The following is a 16,076-nucleotide window of genomic DNA, read 5'->3' as shown; positions in this document are numbered from 1 at the left end:
CTGGGGGAGAATTGAAAGGGAACACTTTTCACACAGTTGGATGGTGGATGCCTGGAATACACTGCCAGTGGATGTAGTGGAAAGAGGCACCTTAGCAACACTTAAGGTATATCTGGATAGACACATGAATGGGAGTTGAATACAGGGACAGAAACCACACATCGGCAAGAAATAGAAGGTCTAAGTTAGGATTAAGAATTGGCACAGGCTCGGGCGGGGAGGGGATAGGGGGTAAAGTGAACTTTCAAAAAGCAGGGGATACCTGTATGCTGATGAAGGGGTGGGTGGAGGCTCAGATGGAGCATAAACACTGACAGAGGCCAATTGGATCGACTGTGCTGGAGACTCAATGGGACAGAGACAAATGTATCTATTTCAGATCGACCTGCACTTCAGCTGCTTTTGTGGACTGTTTCCGTAGGGAAGGTGCAATCCCAGGCTGAGAGAGCGTCAGCCCCCACTAGAAGTAAAGTGGGTGAGAGCGCGATAAGTCTGCATAAAGGAACCCCTTACCCCTCCCACTTCACCCACTAAACAAGGTTCAAGATGTGACTCTCAGCAGCTGTAACAGCAGAATCCAACCCGAAACCGTGCGCCATCTCACTTGTGAAGTTGCTGGTGTCTCCACAAGTTGCACGACTGGGTGAAGCCCTTCCCACACACTGGACAGGTGAACGGCCGCTCCTTGGTGTGGATGCGCTGGTGTTTGTGCAGGGTGGAGGAATCGCACAAGTCATTGCTCCACATGGGACAGGTGAACGGCTTCTCCCCAGTGTGGACACGGAAGCTGAGCAGCAGGTGATCCGACTGGGTGTAGCCCTTCCCGCACACGGAGCAGGAAAACGGTTTCTTCCCGGTGTGGATCCGCTGGTGCGGCAGCAGGTGGTGTGACTGAATGAAGTCCTGCCCACACACGGGGCAGATGAACGGGTTCTTGCTGGTGTGGACACACTGGTGGGCCAGGAGGGAGTGTAACTGAGTGAAGCCTTTCCTGCACTGAGTGCGGGTGAACAGCCGCTGCCCCGTGTGCAAACGCCGATGAATCTCCAGCTCAGATGGCGAAGGGAAACCATTCCCACACTCCCCACATTTCCACGGTTTCTCCATGGTGCAGGTGCCCTCATCTGTCTCAGACCTTAACAATCAGTTGAAAACTCACTCACGCTTACAGCATATGTGTGGTGTTACTGGTGAACCCTCCGATAATTGGAACACTCTCATTCAGTCTGTAAAGCTTGTTCCACTCACTACTCTGGTGTGTGGGTATGTGAGACTCTGAGTTTCCAGTCACACTGACGTTTAAAACCTAACTAAGCAGACAGACCTTCTCCCCTTTGTTTTCAAGGCCATCAATATCCAAGTCCTCGTGAATCAAGTGACCTGTCAGACTTTAATGTGATGTTTGGTCTGAGATTTCTGCCACCAAATTCTTCTCTTGGAATATTCCTGTGAAGTGATTGCAAAGGTCATCACAGTCAGTCCATGATAGAAAATCTGAACGTAATTCTAGTTACTGTGGAACATTCTTTCCTCTCAATCCCAAAGATCTTTGTGTAGATCTATATGTAACTGTAAACCAACACGGTTATGGGGCAGACTGCATACCTCCACGAAGAGTTCACATGGACTCAAGTTGCTGAATGGACCTCTGTAGTGCAGTATTGACACTCTTACTGAAGATCTACAATATGCTGCAGTACGATATTACAAGCCCAGAAACAACTGCAAATCAGACAAGGTCTTTTCAGAAGTTGGACCATGAACTTCTGAAGCTGCTGCTGCTCTTCCTCTCTCTCTGATTGAAGATTGATCTTCACCCAGACTGCAACTTCCTTCCTCTGTCCAAATATTTGTGAACACAGCCCTTTTTTTGAAGGATGGCATGTTTCCTGATCATCACAGTTAAAGGGGTGTCTTCCCCCTGATATGCAAAGGGACAGTCAGTCAGGGGAGGGCAGGGTCACGTCTTGTTGTTGTTGTGTGGACTCTGTGACAACTGCAACAATTCATCCCAACTCCTGTACTCAGTGCTCTGACTGATGAAAGCAACCATGCCAAAAGTCTTCTTCACCGCCCTGTCTACCAATGACTCCACTTTCTAGGAGCTATGAACCTGCACACCTACATCTCTTGGTTTGAAATACTGCATATGAAACAGATTTGGTGCTTGTTGGTATGTGTTATTATTTGGTGCTTATCTCGACTCTAATTCGGTATTTTATACTGAATTCCATGACTGATGAAGGCCAGTGTGCCCAACAATTTCTACCTGTGACTCCATTTTCAGAGAACTGTGAACCTGTACTCCAAGATCCCTCTGTTCCACTACACTCCTTAAGGTCCTGCCATTCACCATGAAATTCCTACCTTGATTTGACTATACAAAATGTAAGACCTCACACTTATCTATATTAAACTCCATTTGCCATTAACCTTAAACCTATGCCCTCTAATTTTGGACTCCCCTACCCCAAGGGAAAAGACTTTGCCTATTTACCCTACCCATGCCCCTCATGATTTTATAAATGTCTTTAAAGTCACCCCTCAGCCTCCAAAGCTTCAGGAAAAATAGCCCCAGTTTATTCAGCCCCTTCCTGTCGCTCAAACCCTCCAACCCTGGCAGCATCCTTGTAAATGTTTTCTGAACCCTTTCAAGTTTCACAATACCCTTCCTGTAGCAGAAAGCACAGAATTGCATGCAGTATTGCAACAATGATGGAACCAATGTCCTCTCTGAAGAGGATTTTAAAACAATATTTATAACTACAAGCAAATCAAGTTAGTTGGACATGACTTTCCCATAGCAGTTTATTTTGGTTGTCCTTCATTAACCTATGCTTTATAATATATATGAAAATATTTTGAGGGATGGGATTGCTGCTAGAATGTCCAACATTTGCTCACCATCCATCATGGCCTTTGGACCGAGCAATTGGCTACATGCTAGAAGGCAGTTGAGTGTCAACCACATTGTAGTAGATCTGGAGTCACATGATGTGAGCATGCACACGCGTGTGTAGGGTTGTGAATGGTAGATTTCCCTCCCTTAAAGAACATTTTCACGACAATCAGTAATGATTGGACAAAAGCAACAGTTCTGGCAGCATCTATGAGGAGACGACAGTGTTACTGTTTTGAGTCCGGTGGCCTTTCAAAATTAGGCTGGATTCAAAACATTAACTGTTTTCTTTCCACAGATGCTGCCAGACCTGCTGTGTTTCCCCAGCAATTGTGCCTTTTGTTGCTGATCTCCAACATCTGTAATTGATTGTCTTAGCCAATAATGGTTTCTGGTTGCCAGTACTGAGACAAACTCTCACTTCCAGATCTTTTTATTCATTGAAAATAAAGTCCACTCGCATCCATGATGGGATTTTCATTTTTGTTCTCAGAAGACAGATCTCTGGGCTACTTAACCAGTATCATTAGATCACAATCGTCCCTTCACTGACAGTGATATTGACAATCTTGTCCTGAATATTTTTCTTTATTCATTCATGGAATGTGACACTTTGTCTCCCAAAAAAACCAAGTGCCAATTCAGAGGGCAGTTAAGAGTCAACCACATGACTTTGGATCAAGAGTGACACATTCACCAAACTGGGAAAGGACTGAAGATTTCCTTCCTTTAAAAAAAAGGTTATTAGTGAACAAGATAGGTACTTATGACAATTGATAAGATCACCAAAGCAGCGATAAGCTTTGTATTCCAGATACGTAAATTGATTTCAAATTGCATTGGGGCCATAGCAGCATCAATTTGAAACTCCAGATGTTAAATCCAGTAACAATACCCAAATGCCACCAACTCCCTACAATCTCGAGGCTTCCCAACACTGACTGGTCTCTAATTGCCAGTTGTATCCTTTTCCTCCTTACTATTTACTAATCAATTCAGCCCATTGAGTTGACTCTGCCATTTATTCAGATCACGATTATTCTGGTAAACATTTACTCCACTTTCCTGCCATTGTCCCATAATCCTCAATTCACTTACTGATTAAAAAACAACTATCCCAGCCTTGAATGCAAATAACAACCCAGGCTCAACAGCCCTCTGTGGTATCAAGTTCCACAGATTTACTGCCCTCAGGAGAAATCCTATCTGTCCTAAACATGCAATCTCTTATTTGGAGGTTACTTCCTCTGGTCCCAGACTCACCCACTTTTCCACATCTCGCCTGTCTAGTCTCCTCAGAATCTTGTACGTGACAATAAGGTTACCTCTAATTCTTCTAACTTCTAATAAGTACAGGCCCGACCTATTCAGTTCTCCTCATAAGACATTCTTTCCATCCCTGATATCATCATGGTCAACTTTCTCTGGAGTGCCTCCAATGCCAATATATCCTTCCTCAGGTAAAGGGCCCTAAACTGTTCACAGTATTCAGTTGTGGCCTGACTAAGGCCTTAAATAGGTTCACTATAACCTTCCTACATTTATACTCTATTGAAAAGGCCAACCTCCCATTGGCCTCCCTATTACTCACTGAAATTGGATGAAGACATTCGTGGACGTGATTCCAAATTCCTCTATTCTAAACTTTTCTCCATTTAATATTCAGTTCTTCACCTCCTGACAAACTGCATTACCTCATTTTCCCATCTGCCAAGCTTTCACTCATTTGCTTAACCTGTCTTTATCCCTCTCCAGATATCTAATGTCATCCTCGCCACCTGCTTTCACATCAACTATCTTTTCTGCAAACTGAGCAATAGTACGTTCGCTTTACTTATCCGAGTAATTCATACATATATATTGCAAATAATGTTGGCCCCAGCGCTGATCCCGGTGGTACACCGCTAGTAACAAGTTGCCATCCTGATCATGCCCCTTACCACAACTGTGGTAGTTAGCCAATCCTCTTTCCATGCTAACATACAGCCTCCAACACCCTGGGCTCTTTGATAATTTCATGAGATGTGAATATCATTGACTGTGCCAACAACTCTTCCCAAATTGTCCTTGAAAATGTGGTGTTGAGCTGCCTCTTAAATTGCTTCACAAATATGACGTGGACTACCACAATGTTTAGGAGTGAGTTCTAGCATTTTGGTCAATAACAGAAGTAATGTGATATATTCCGCAGTCAGAATCCTGTGTTCACACTTGTTTGTCCTTGGTGGTTGAGGTCATGGCTTGGAAGGTGGTTTTGAAGAACCACCACTCATGCAACCAAGCCAGACTGATAGATTGTGGCCCCAGACTCTGCCATTTGATTTTCCTCATCAATCTACATTCTTTCCAGCCATGTTTCAGTCTCAAACTGTCACGCAATGCCTTCCGATACGGCTTAAAGGTAAGAATACACAAGATAATCAATCGTATTTTGGGTTGTATAAATCTTAGCCTGCCAGAATTATTTTCTTAGACTTTAATTAAACTTTAGTTAGACTTTAATTGACTGCATGAAATGGTTTGTTGGTCAGACTTGAATCATCATGCTCAAAGGAGACAATGTCAATAATATCATTAAACTCCTCTTTTTGTTAAAAAAGGACAAGCTCTTGATTTATTTTTACAACTTACTGGTATTCACACCTGCACATTCAATGTCAAACTCAGACATCATAAATGAAATTACACCATTAATTTTGTTTTACAACAATCCAACAGATTAATTAATAATACACAGTGAATACCAAGGCTGATTAATGTGAAATTAAATTTGACCGAAATAATGTAAAATCAAGATGTGAGATAACAAATGGGGGAAGGGCAGAAGGTAAGAAATGCAGCATCATAGAAGGTGCTCCTCCAGGGAGTGTATTTTACCAACTACAACTGCTAAATATAAACAAACACTCTGACATGATCCTCCGGTTTTAATGTAAACCATAGCCCCATACAGTAGGTACCATTTAAATAAGTTAATAGATACAAGCCTTGAGCAAATCCAGCCTCCAGCCGGACCCCCCGCTTCTTGGAGCTCGGACCTTCCTCCAGCTCCGGGGGGTTGTTGAGCTCCTGGGCTCCGGCCGCCGCCGAAGAAGCCGCGGGCGCCGGCTCTCTCTCCTCCACCGCCGACATTTTTAATTTGTTTTCTCGTTCACCCGGTAACCGTCACCTCCCCCTTCCCGGGCCCCGGAAATTATACAAAAATAAACAATAAACCCCACCGGGGACTGTCTCCTTTTCTTCACAACTTTTGTTTGAAAAGTTCCGGCTTTAATTTGAAATGTATTTTAAAGGTATTTTCTGAGGTAAACGATGCCTGTCTGCCCCCCTCCCTCCGTCAGAAACCGCCCGCTGAGTCGATGAGAAAACCGCAGCCTCGCGCCGCCATCTTTGTTTTGCTTCTTCTTTCCGTCTCCTCCTTCAGTGAAGTGCGTCATCCGCGCTCCCTCCAATCAGAGCGCACCTTACTCCACCTGACCAATGGCGGCCGGCTTTGCAGTCAAAAAGGAAGCCACAACCTGGAATGTCGCTCTCCGATTCGTCCGCACCGACCGCAGCCTTTGGGATTGGTGGAGAGGTTCACAGGCCCTTCACTGTCCCCGCCCCTTTACTACAATGGGGTTCAGGAGGAAGGTGTTCTCACTCATTCATTCAACAGGAGATGGACTCAATTTACTGTAATGGGCTGTGGGGGTACAGTGGTCATGTCTCATGTTGAGGGGGAAGGTGTTTCCTCTCATTCAACAGAAGAGGACCGATTTACTACAGAGGTTTGTTTTGTGATGCAGCTGTAGTCTCCCATAGAGCCCTGAGGCTCAGGTTTAAATCCCACTGCTCCAGTCTGTGTAATAACATACTCAATGTTTTTCAGTCATAAGTCACACAACTATAGTCCAACCCGTCTATTTGAAATCGCACGCGCTTGGAGCGTAGCCTCTTCATCAGGTGAAGACATGGAAAACAAAACGGGCAGGAAAGAGAATTCAGATAAATGATCAGCCATGGATGGTGATGAAAGACAGAGCATCTCAACAGTCAATTACCTATTCCCATTCCTATTTCTGATCTTCTTAATACATGACAGGTTGTATATTTTCCAAACATTAATTTTATTTCCATGGTTTAAAAATGAATATTTAAGAATGGTCAGTTTACTTTTTCTCACTTGAGCACATTATGACCCACAACTATTTCGATCCCACTGTTAATATCATTGCCCCTCTCATGAGATATCAGAGGAACAATTGATAAACAAAATTTGACACTGAGTCACTCGAGTAGACACTTGAACAGAGAAAGCGCCCGACAGATTTTGGGAATCTTAAGGTTATTGAAGTGAAATGTTAAGAAGAGCAGGTGAACACCCCCAATAAGGGAACTCACCTGACTGACCTAATTATAATCACCACAGTATCCAGTGCTCCTCTTCACCGAACACTGATTACTTTCCTTTTCAGTTTAATGATCCAACTATCTTTTGAATGCCATAATTGAATCTGACTCCAACATTCTCTCTCGCAGACCATTCCAAAGGTCGAAGATTTTCAATCATTAATGAAATATGTTCTGGATGTCTCCCAAAACACCAATTCATATGGATCTTGCTTCAAATCATTTGCAGTAAGTTCTTCACATGGACAAATTTGCAGCTTAGAGCATTTGTTTAAATTTTATATCATATTGGGGTGGCACAGTGCTTGGCATTGCTACCTCACAGCACTAGGGACGCAGGTTCAATTCCAGCCTCAGGTGAGTGTCTGTATGGAGTTTGCATGTTCTCCCTGTCTGCATGGGTTTCCTTCCACAGTCCAAAGATGTGCAGGTTAGGTGGATTGACCATGCGAAATTGCTCTGTGATGTGTCGGTTCTGTGGATTAGTCATACTAAATGCAGGAGAATGGGATGATCCTGGGGTGGGATGATCTTTGGTGTGTCAGTGCAGGCTCAATGGGACAAATGGCCTCTTTCTGTACTGTCGGGATTTTATGTATCTCTGTCTGATTTCTTGCACATGCTACTTTCTGAAAGGGATATTTTACTGTCATGTTCAGTACTGCAGTCTTTATATTTTCATACATACCTCTAAATTAGGTTTGAATGAAATCCCCCCATTTCACTATTTTAGCTGCTAGTCCGCCCCCCACCCCTTCCATTACTTATTCATTTTTCCATTACCTGTGTTATGATCCCCTCTTTATATATATTATTGTAGACAGGCTAAATCTAGTTACCATGTCTCTAAAATATGAGATGAAATATAATCGCATACTTTGAGTCCATTACTACAGCTTGTTAAGGTCTCTTGACAAAGAGAACCCTTAATCCTGCATCCTTCAGTAGGATTATATGAGGATATCTGGTCAGCATGGATGAGTTGGATTAAATGGTTTGTTTCCATCCTGTGCCTCTCTATGACTATGACTATCGAATAAGGGCCAGGAGCAGGCAGGTGGGACTAGTTTAGTTGGGGATCATGTACTGAACGGTCTGTTTCCAGGCTGTATGACTGCACAGCCTTAAATGAATGGGGATCAATCCCAAAGAGATATTAAAGGTCTCGAGCACCACCTTAGGCACGTGTGGACACCTTCCAGATAACTGAGAGCAGTGGGGCACTGTGAAGTTCAGTACATCAGTTAGCCAGCAAGTTCTCTTCGGGAGACTTGTCTCGAGAAAGGAAGCGGTTTCCTGTCCCATCAACTGGATTGTGGATCAGTTTGGAGCAGGTCCTATATCTCTGACAACACAGGGGGACAGAGTCGGGAGTGTGGTGCTGGAAAAGCACAGCAGGTCAGGCAGCATCCAAGGAGCAGGAGAATTGACGTTTAGGGCATAAACCCTTCATCAGCAATGAGGCTTGTGGGCCGGGAGCGCTGAGAGATAAATGGAAGGGGTGGGGGGTGGTGTTGGGGAGAAGGTAGCTGAGAATGCGATAAGCAGATGAAGATGATTGGTCGGAGAGGAGTGTGGGGCGGATAGATGGGAAAGGTGATGGACAGGTCAAGAGGCCGAGTGGAGGCTTGGGGCTGTGAGAAGGTGGGAGGGGGGAAGAGGAGGAGGAGGAGGATACATGAGGAAACTTTTGAATTCCACATTGATCCCATGTGGTTACAGGGTCCCAAGGTGGAATAAGAGGTGTTCTTCCTCCAGGCGTCAGGTGGTAAGGGTTTGGCGATGGAGACAGCCCAGGACCTCCATGATCTTGATGGAATGGGAGGGGAAGTTGAAGTGTTCAGCCACAGGGCGGTGGGGTTTATGGGTGTCCCAGAGTGGTTCTCTGAAACAATCCACAAGTTGGCGTCCTGTCTCTCCGACGTAGCGAAGACTACATTGGATGGAATGGATACAGTGGATGACACTGGTGGAGGTCGAGGTAAATTTCTGTCAGATGTGGAAGGATCCTTTGGGGCCTTGGATGGAGGTGAGAGGAGTGGTATGGACACATGTTTTACACTTCCTGTGGTGGCGGGGAAGGGGCCGGGAGTGGGGTGTGGGCTGGTTGTGGGCGCATGGACCTGACGAGGGAGTCGCAGAGGAAATGGCCTCTCTGGAATGCTGGTAGGGGTGGGGAGAGAAAAATATACCTGGTGGTGGGGTCCGTTTGTAGGGAGCAGAGGCTGATGTGATGTATCCGGAGGTTGGTGGGGTGGAAGGTGAGGACGGTGGGGGTGGGTTCTGTCCTTGTTCCATTGGGGGGGGTGGGGTTCAAGGGCGGTGTTGCAGGATGTGGAGGAGATGTGCTGGAGGGCATTGTCAACCACGTGGGAAGAGAAATTGCGAACTTGGAAGGAGGAGGCCCTCTGGGATTTTCTACGGTGGAATTGGTCATCCTGGGAACAGATGCGGCAGAGGAATTGGTAATAAGCGATTGCCTTCTTACAGGAGGTGGGGTGGGAGGAGGGGGAACCTAGCCAGCTGTGGGGGTCGGTGGGCTTGTAGTAGATGTCCACAGTTAGTCAGTAGCCAAAGATAAAGAGGTCCTGGAAAGGGAGATGGTCCAGGTGAATTTGAGGTCAGGGTGAAAGGTGTTGATAAAGATGACGAACTGTTCAAACTCCTTGTGAGAGCATGAAGTGGCACCAATATGGTCATCGATGTACCGGAGGAACAGGTGTAGCTGAGGAAAATGGACTATTCCACGTACCCGACAAAGAGGCAGGCATAGCTGGGTCCCATGCGGGTGCCCATGGCTACCCCTTTAGTTTGGGACATTGGTTTGGATGCCATCTGAGGTTTGTGCGGATCACTTCAGTGGGAACATGCAGTCACGGGCTCATGAGCAGTACTGCAAGCAAAGCTCACAGAATCCTACAGGGAAACAGGCCCTTCAACCCAACAAGTCCACACCGACCCTCTGAAGAGTAACCCACCCAGACCCATTCCCCTACCCCATTAGTCTACATTACCCCCTAAACAATACACTGCACCTCCACATCCCTGAATACTCTGGGACAATTTAGCTTGGCTAATTCACTTGCTCATGTTTGGATTGTGGGAGCACCCAGAGGAAACCCTTGCAGACATGGGGGGAGAATGTACAAACTCCACAAAGACAGTCACCCTGAGGGTGGAATCGAACCCCGGTCCCTGGCGATGTGACACAGTGGCACTAATCACTGAGCTACTGTGCCGCCCGTGAGCCAACCTGGGGTTGGTGGAAGATGGGAGGGGTGTGGGGGTGCTGTCTAGCAGAAAACAAAGACTGACACTCCCCCTGCACCCACTGTCAGAACAGGCAGGAGGTTCAGTCCTGGGGGTGACCCTCATCAGCGTCGCCGGCGGAATCTGCTGGTGCCCCCCCGGTGTCTCTGCAAGTTACTGGACGACGTGAACCTCCGACTGCACTTGGGGCAGGCAAACGGCCTCTCCCCGGAGTGGACCCGGTGGTGGTCCAGCAGGTCAGAGGAGCGTTTAAAGCCCTTCCCACACTCCGGGCAGGCGAATGGCCTCTCCCCGGTGTGGATGTACTGGTGACTCAGCAGGGCAGGGGAATTACCGAAGGCCTTCCCACACTCAGAACAGCTGAAGGGCCTCTCCCCAGTGTGAACCCACCGGTGGGTCAACAGGTTGGCGGATTTGCTGAAGGCCTTCCCGCACTCAGGGCAGGGGAAGGATCTCACCCCAGTGTGGACCTGCTGGTGGGCCACAAGGGTAGAGGCCTGGGCAAAGCTCTTCTCACACTCGGGGCAGGAGAATGGTCTCTCCGCTATGTGGACCCACAAGTGGGCCATCAGGTTGGAGGAGCTGGTAAAACCCTTCCCACACTCGGGGCAGGGGAATGGCCTCTCCCCGGTGTGACTGCGTCGATGAGTCTCCAGGGCAGATGGGAAACTGAAGCATTTCCCACAGTCGCCACACTTCCACGGTTTCTCCATGGGGCAGGATTCCTCGGGTTTCTCCATGGCTGAAGCTTCAGCCGCACACAATCGTGTGTACAGCCCCTCCCCGGTGTGAATTCCTCTTTCCAGGCCTTAAACTGTTTCTGGCTCCACACTCAGTGCACTGCAACAGTAGGGTCTCTCATCCAGTCCCACTGATGCTGAAAACGTTATGAAACAGGAACCAAAAAGCATTGCTCCATCTCACAGAATCATAGTTGAAAATCTTTGCTGTCCCAATGGATTGAGTGACTGTCAGACATTGATGTGAAAATTATGACTGCAGATGCTGGAGTTCAGAGTCGAAAAGTGTAGTGTTGGAAAAACACAGCAGGTCAGGCAGCATCTGAGGAGCAGGAGAGTCAAGCATAAGCTGTTGATTTTGAAACTTCGATCTTCAGATAGTCTGTAAAAAGAGATTATAAAAGTCAGCATTGTCAATCCAGGGGAGGTGGGGTCGGAATGACACAACAAGGTATTGACACCGACACCAGAAAGAAACTGAACATAGAGACGTGGCAAACGTTAGTGGCAAGCCAGAGTCAGAGAGAGACACAGCACAGAAACATACCCTTTGGTCCAACTCATCCATGTCAACCAGATATCCAAAATTAAACTAGCTCCATTTGCCAACATTTGGCCAATAACCCTCTAAACCCCTCCTATTCATATACCTATCCAGGTGCCTTTTAAATGTCATAATTGTACCAGCACCCACCACTTCCTCAGCAGCTTTGTACACACACCACCTTCTGCATGAAAACTTGCCCCTTAGGTCCGTTTCTAACAAATTGCTCTCCATCTAAACCTGTAGCACTATGGCAATCCCAGTCTATGTTTGAAAAGTTAAAATCCTAACAATAACCATCCTATTACTCTTAGAGGTAATTCAAATCTCCATACAAATTTGTTTCTCAATTTCCCACTGACCATGACGGTGTCTACAACACAATCCCAATAAGGTGATCATCCCTTTCTTATTTCTCAGTTCCAACCAAATAATCTTCCTGGATGTATTCCTAGGAATATCCTCCTTAAGTCCAACAGGAATACTATCCCTTATCAAAAACACCACTCCCTCTCATCTCTTGCCTCCCTTTCTATCCTTCCTGTAGCATTTGTATCCTGAAACATTAAGCTGCCAGTCCTGCCCATCCCTGAGCCACGTTTCTGTAATTGCTATGATATCATATCCCATCTTCCTAATTTTGCCCTGAGTTCAACTGCCTTCCCTGTTAGGCCTCTTGCAATGAAGTCAATGCAGTTTAATTTGTTAGTCCTACCTTGCTCTCTGCTTTGTCTCTTCCTGACCTGACTGTTTGACTCACTCCCTTTCCCAACTGTACCAGTCTCAGATTGATCTCTTTCCTCACTATTTCCCTGGGTACCTCCCCACGCACCCACCTTGCTCGTTTAATTCCTCCCGAGCAGCTCTTGCAAATTTCCCAGCCAGTATATTAGCTCTCTTCCAATATTCAGGTGCAATCTATCCTTCTTAAACAGGTCACATCTAATCCAGAAGAGATTCCAATGATCCAAAAATGTGAACCCTTCTCCCATGCACCAGCTCCTCAGCCATGCATTCATCTGTTCTATCCTCTCTATTCCAACCCTCACTAGCTCATAGCACTGGCAGTAATCCAGATTTTTCTTGACTCTAGGACCTCTTTTTTTAACATTTGTGCCTGACTTTCTACACTTTCCCTTCAGAATCGCATCCTTTTCCCTTCCTATGTCATTGGTTCCAATGTGTACAATGACCTCCAACCGGTCCCTCTCTCTTTTGAGAACATTCTGCACCCTCTCGGAGACATCCTTGATCCTGGCACCAGGGAGGCGACACACCATTCTGATTTTTCGCTGCTAACCACAGAAGCGTCAGTTTGTACCTCTGACTAGAGAGCGCCTTATCACAATTGATCACTTGGAACCCAACGTACCCCTCATTGCATGAGAGCATGTCTCGAGACCAGAAACTTGGCTGTTCGTGCTACATTCCCTGAGAGACCATCACCCCCTACATTTTCCAAAACAGCAGACCTGTTTGAAATGGGGACAGCCACAGAAGACTCCTGCACTACCTGCCTACCCCTCCTACCTTTCCTGGAGTTAACCCATCTCCCTGACTGTAGCTGCGGCTTTTCTCCCTTCCTATCATTGCCAAACCATCATAGCTCCAGGTCTTGTAAATTCCTCATTACCTCGAACTGTCGCTGCAACTTATCCACACAATCCAATAGGATTTGCAAGCAAACACACTTACTGCAGACATAATCACCAGTAACATGGATACTCTCCCTAATCTCCCACATCTGACAGGAAGAGCATATCACTCTCATAAAGGCCACCTTTGCTCCTTCACAATCTACAGACCCAGAAAATAGCACCGTCTTTTTGCTCTAAAAATGTGCTCTGGGCTAACACAGTACTTGTGGTTTATATTTTTAAAATTTAATCAAGAGACGGATGTCAGTAAAACATAATCAAGAAAGAATCCACTCCATTCACGACTGCAGACTTACAGCTGGGTTACACGTTAAAGACTATACACTTCTCTGTTCCTGTTCTGTGAGCTCCCCCACACAGGTTCCTCCATGGTCAGCTGTACATTTTGCTGTTCATTAACCTTTCCCAGATGCACTGCAATGTCCAGTAACTGTGCTGATTCCCTGCAATGTAAATTTCTTTTTCTCTCTCACTCATTTTGGACTCCTATCCCTGCCCCTTATAAACCTCTATAAGGTCATCTCTCACCCTCCTATGCTCCAGGGAAAACAGCCGCAGTCTTTTCAGCCTCTCCCTATAACTCAAACCCTCCAACTCTGGCAACAGCCTTGTAAATCATTTCCAAACTCTTTTAAAGTTTCACAACATCTTTCTAACATAAGAGACCAGAACTGAATGCAGTATTCCAAAAGTGCGCTAACTAATGTCATGTACAGCCATAACATGACTCCCAACTCCCGTACTCAATGCTCTGCTCAATAAATGCAAGCGCCACCAAACGCTTTCTTCACTACCGTGCCAACCTGTGACTCCAAGTTCACAGAACTACAAATCTGCACTCCATGGTCTCTTGATGCAGGAACACTCTCCACGGCCTTACCATTAAGTGTATAAATCCTGCCTTGATGTGCCTTTCCAAAATGCAATACCTCACATTTATCTAAATGAAACTTTATCTGCCACTCCTCGGCCCATCAGCCTATCCATTCAATTCTAATTTAGATTGAACTTTCTTTCCTCTCTTATTTCCTAAACGCTGAAAATCTCCATCCCACACATTCTCCCTCCATTCTCACTTTGCTGAACCTAATCCATGCTGTACCTCATCCTGAAGGGTCTGGTTTACGCTGATTTACAGCGCACGCTTGGGGGATCTAATTGAAACATACAGAATACTGATTGGCCTGGACAGGGTGGATGTTGGGGAGATGTCTCCATTGGTCGGAGAGATTAGGTCTCAAGGGCACAGCCTTAGAGTAAAGGGAAGACCTTTTAGAACGCAGATAAAGGGGAAACCTTTGTAGCCAGAGAGTGTGAAACCTATGGAATTCATTGCCACAGAGACTGTGTTGGGCAAGTCACTGAGTATATTCAAGACCGAGATAAATAGGTTCTTGTGTCTCAAGGATATTGAGGGTTGCGGGGAGAAAGCAAGAGAATGCGGTTGAGAAACTTGTCAGCCATGATTGAATGGTGGACCTGATTGGCTGAATGGCCTAATTTCTGCTCCTAGGTCTTATGGTCTCTTGTTGTCCTGGACATAGTGAGAGAGAACTGGAAGCAGGAGTAGGCCATTTGGTCTTTCAAGCCTGCACCAACATTGAACAGATCTGCACCAACATTGAACTGGATATGAATATACCTACATCTTGGTGGATAGGCTGGGACCTTTTTCACTGGAGCATAGGAGGTTGAGAGGTGATCTTATCAAGCTTTATAAAGTCATGAGGGGTATAGATGAGGTGAATGATGGGTCTCCTTTCCTTAGAGTGGGGGCTTCAAGGTTAGGGAGCAAATTTTGAAGGTGAGTGGAGAAAGATTTTAAAAAGACAGGAGGGACACTTTTGTTTTCCCATAGAGAATGGTCCGTATGTGGAATGAATATCCAGAGGAAGCGGGGATGCAGGTAGTTACAACGTTTAAAAGACATTTGGATAAGGACATGAATGGGAAAGGTTTGGAGGTGTTATGGACTAGGCCAGACCACTCAAAACATTCTTAAGCAGGCAGCACAGACCATAACTTTGCTATTTGTTTCACTAAGTGCACAGTGAAAATTACCCAAAGTTAGCTAGGTTGACTACCAGGATTTAAAACAGATAAATGTATTCACAAGAATGAAGAATGAAACACAAAGAACAGAATATAGAATACTCACAGAACTCATTCTATCTAAACTAGACTTAATTGTGATGTTCCTTTCTCGACACAGTCCACTGCTGAACTCACTCAAACAAGGCCTCAGCTTTCACAACAGATCACTTGTCTTTCATTATGCAGGTCACTTCTAAAACATAAAAGTTTGGGCCTGAGGTCTCATCTGTTGACGTGTAAACAAAAAAGGCGACCAATACCCTTTTCATTTCTGTACTCAACCATCCATTTGGGAGTCCGGGGCCATTTTACCACCACTCTGGAAAAAAAACAAGGACACAGTATCCTTGAGAAGAAGGACCAGCTTTTAGAAAAAGGACCAGCTTTGTGACAGAGGGATATGGGCCAAACACTGGCAGATGGGATTAGTTTAGTTTGCGAACATAGCATGGACTAGTTGGACTGAAGGGTCTATTTCT

General features: G+C 45.8%; 1 protein-coding gene across 1 annotated transcript in view; it reads right to left on the bottom strand.

Annotated features, from left to right (window-relative positions):
* Nucleotides 1–16,076, bottom strand: part of LOC140460942 (uncharacterized) — a 128,111-nt gene that overhangs the window by 16,687 nt on the left and 95,348 nt on the right. Inside the window, exon 4 of the transcript XR_011954406.1 lies at nucleotides 5,887–6,487. The gene's annotated coding sequence lies outside the window, so the exon portion shown is untranslated. The remainder of the gene's footprint in view (nucleotides 1–5,886; nucleotides 6,488–16,076) is intronic.

This window comes from Chiloscyllium punctatum, chromosome 36 (assembly GCF_047496795.1).
Source record: "Chiloscyllium punctatum isolate Juve2018m chromosome 36, sChiPun1.3, whole genome shotgun sequence".
Lineage (NCBI taxonomy): Eukaryota > Metazoa > Chordata > Chondrichthyes > Orectolobiformes > Hemiscylliidae > Chiloscyllium > Chiloscyllium punctatum.
This window is presented reverse-complemented; position numbering and strand designations above follow the sequence as displayed.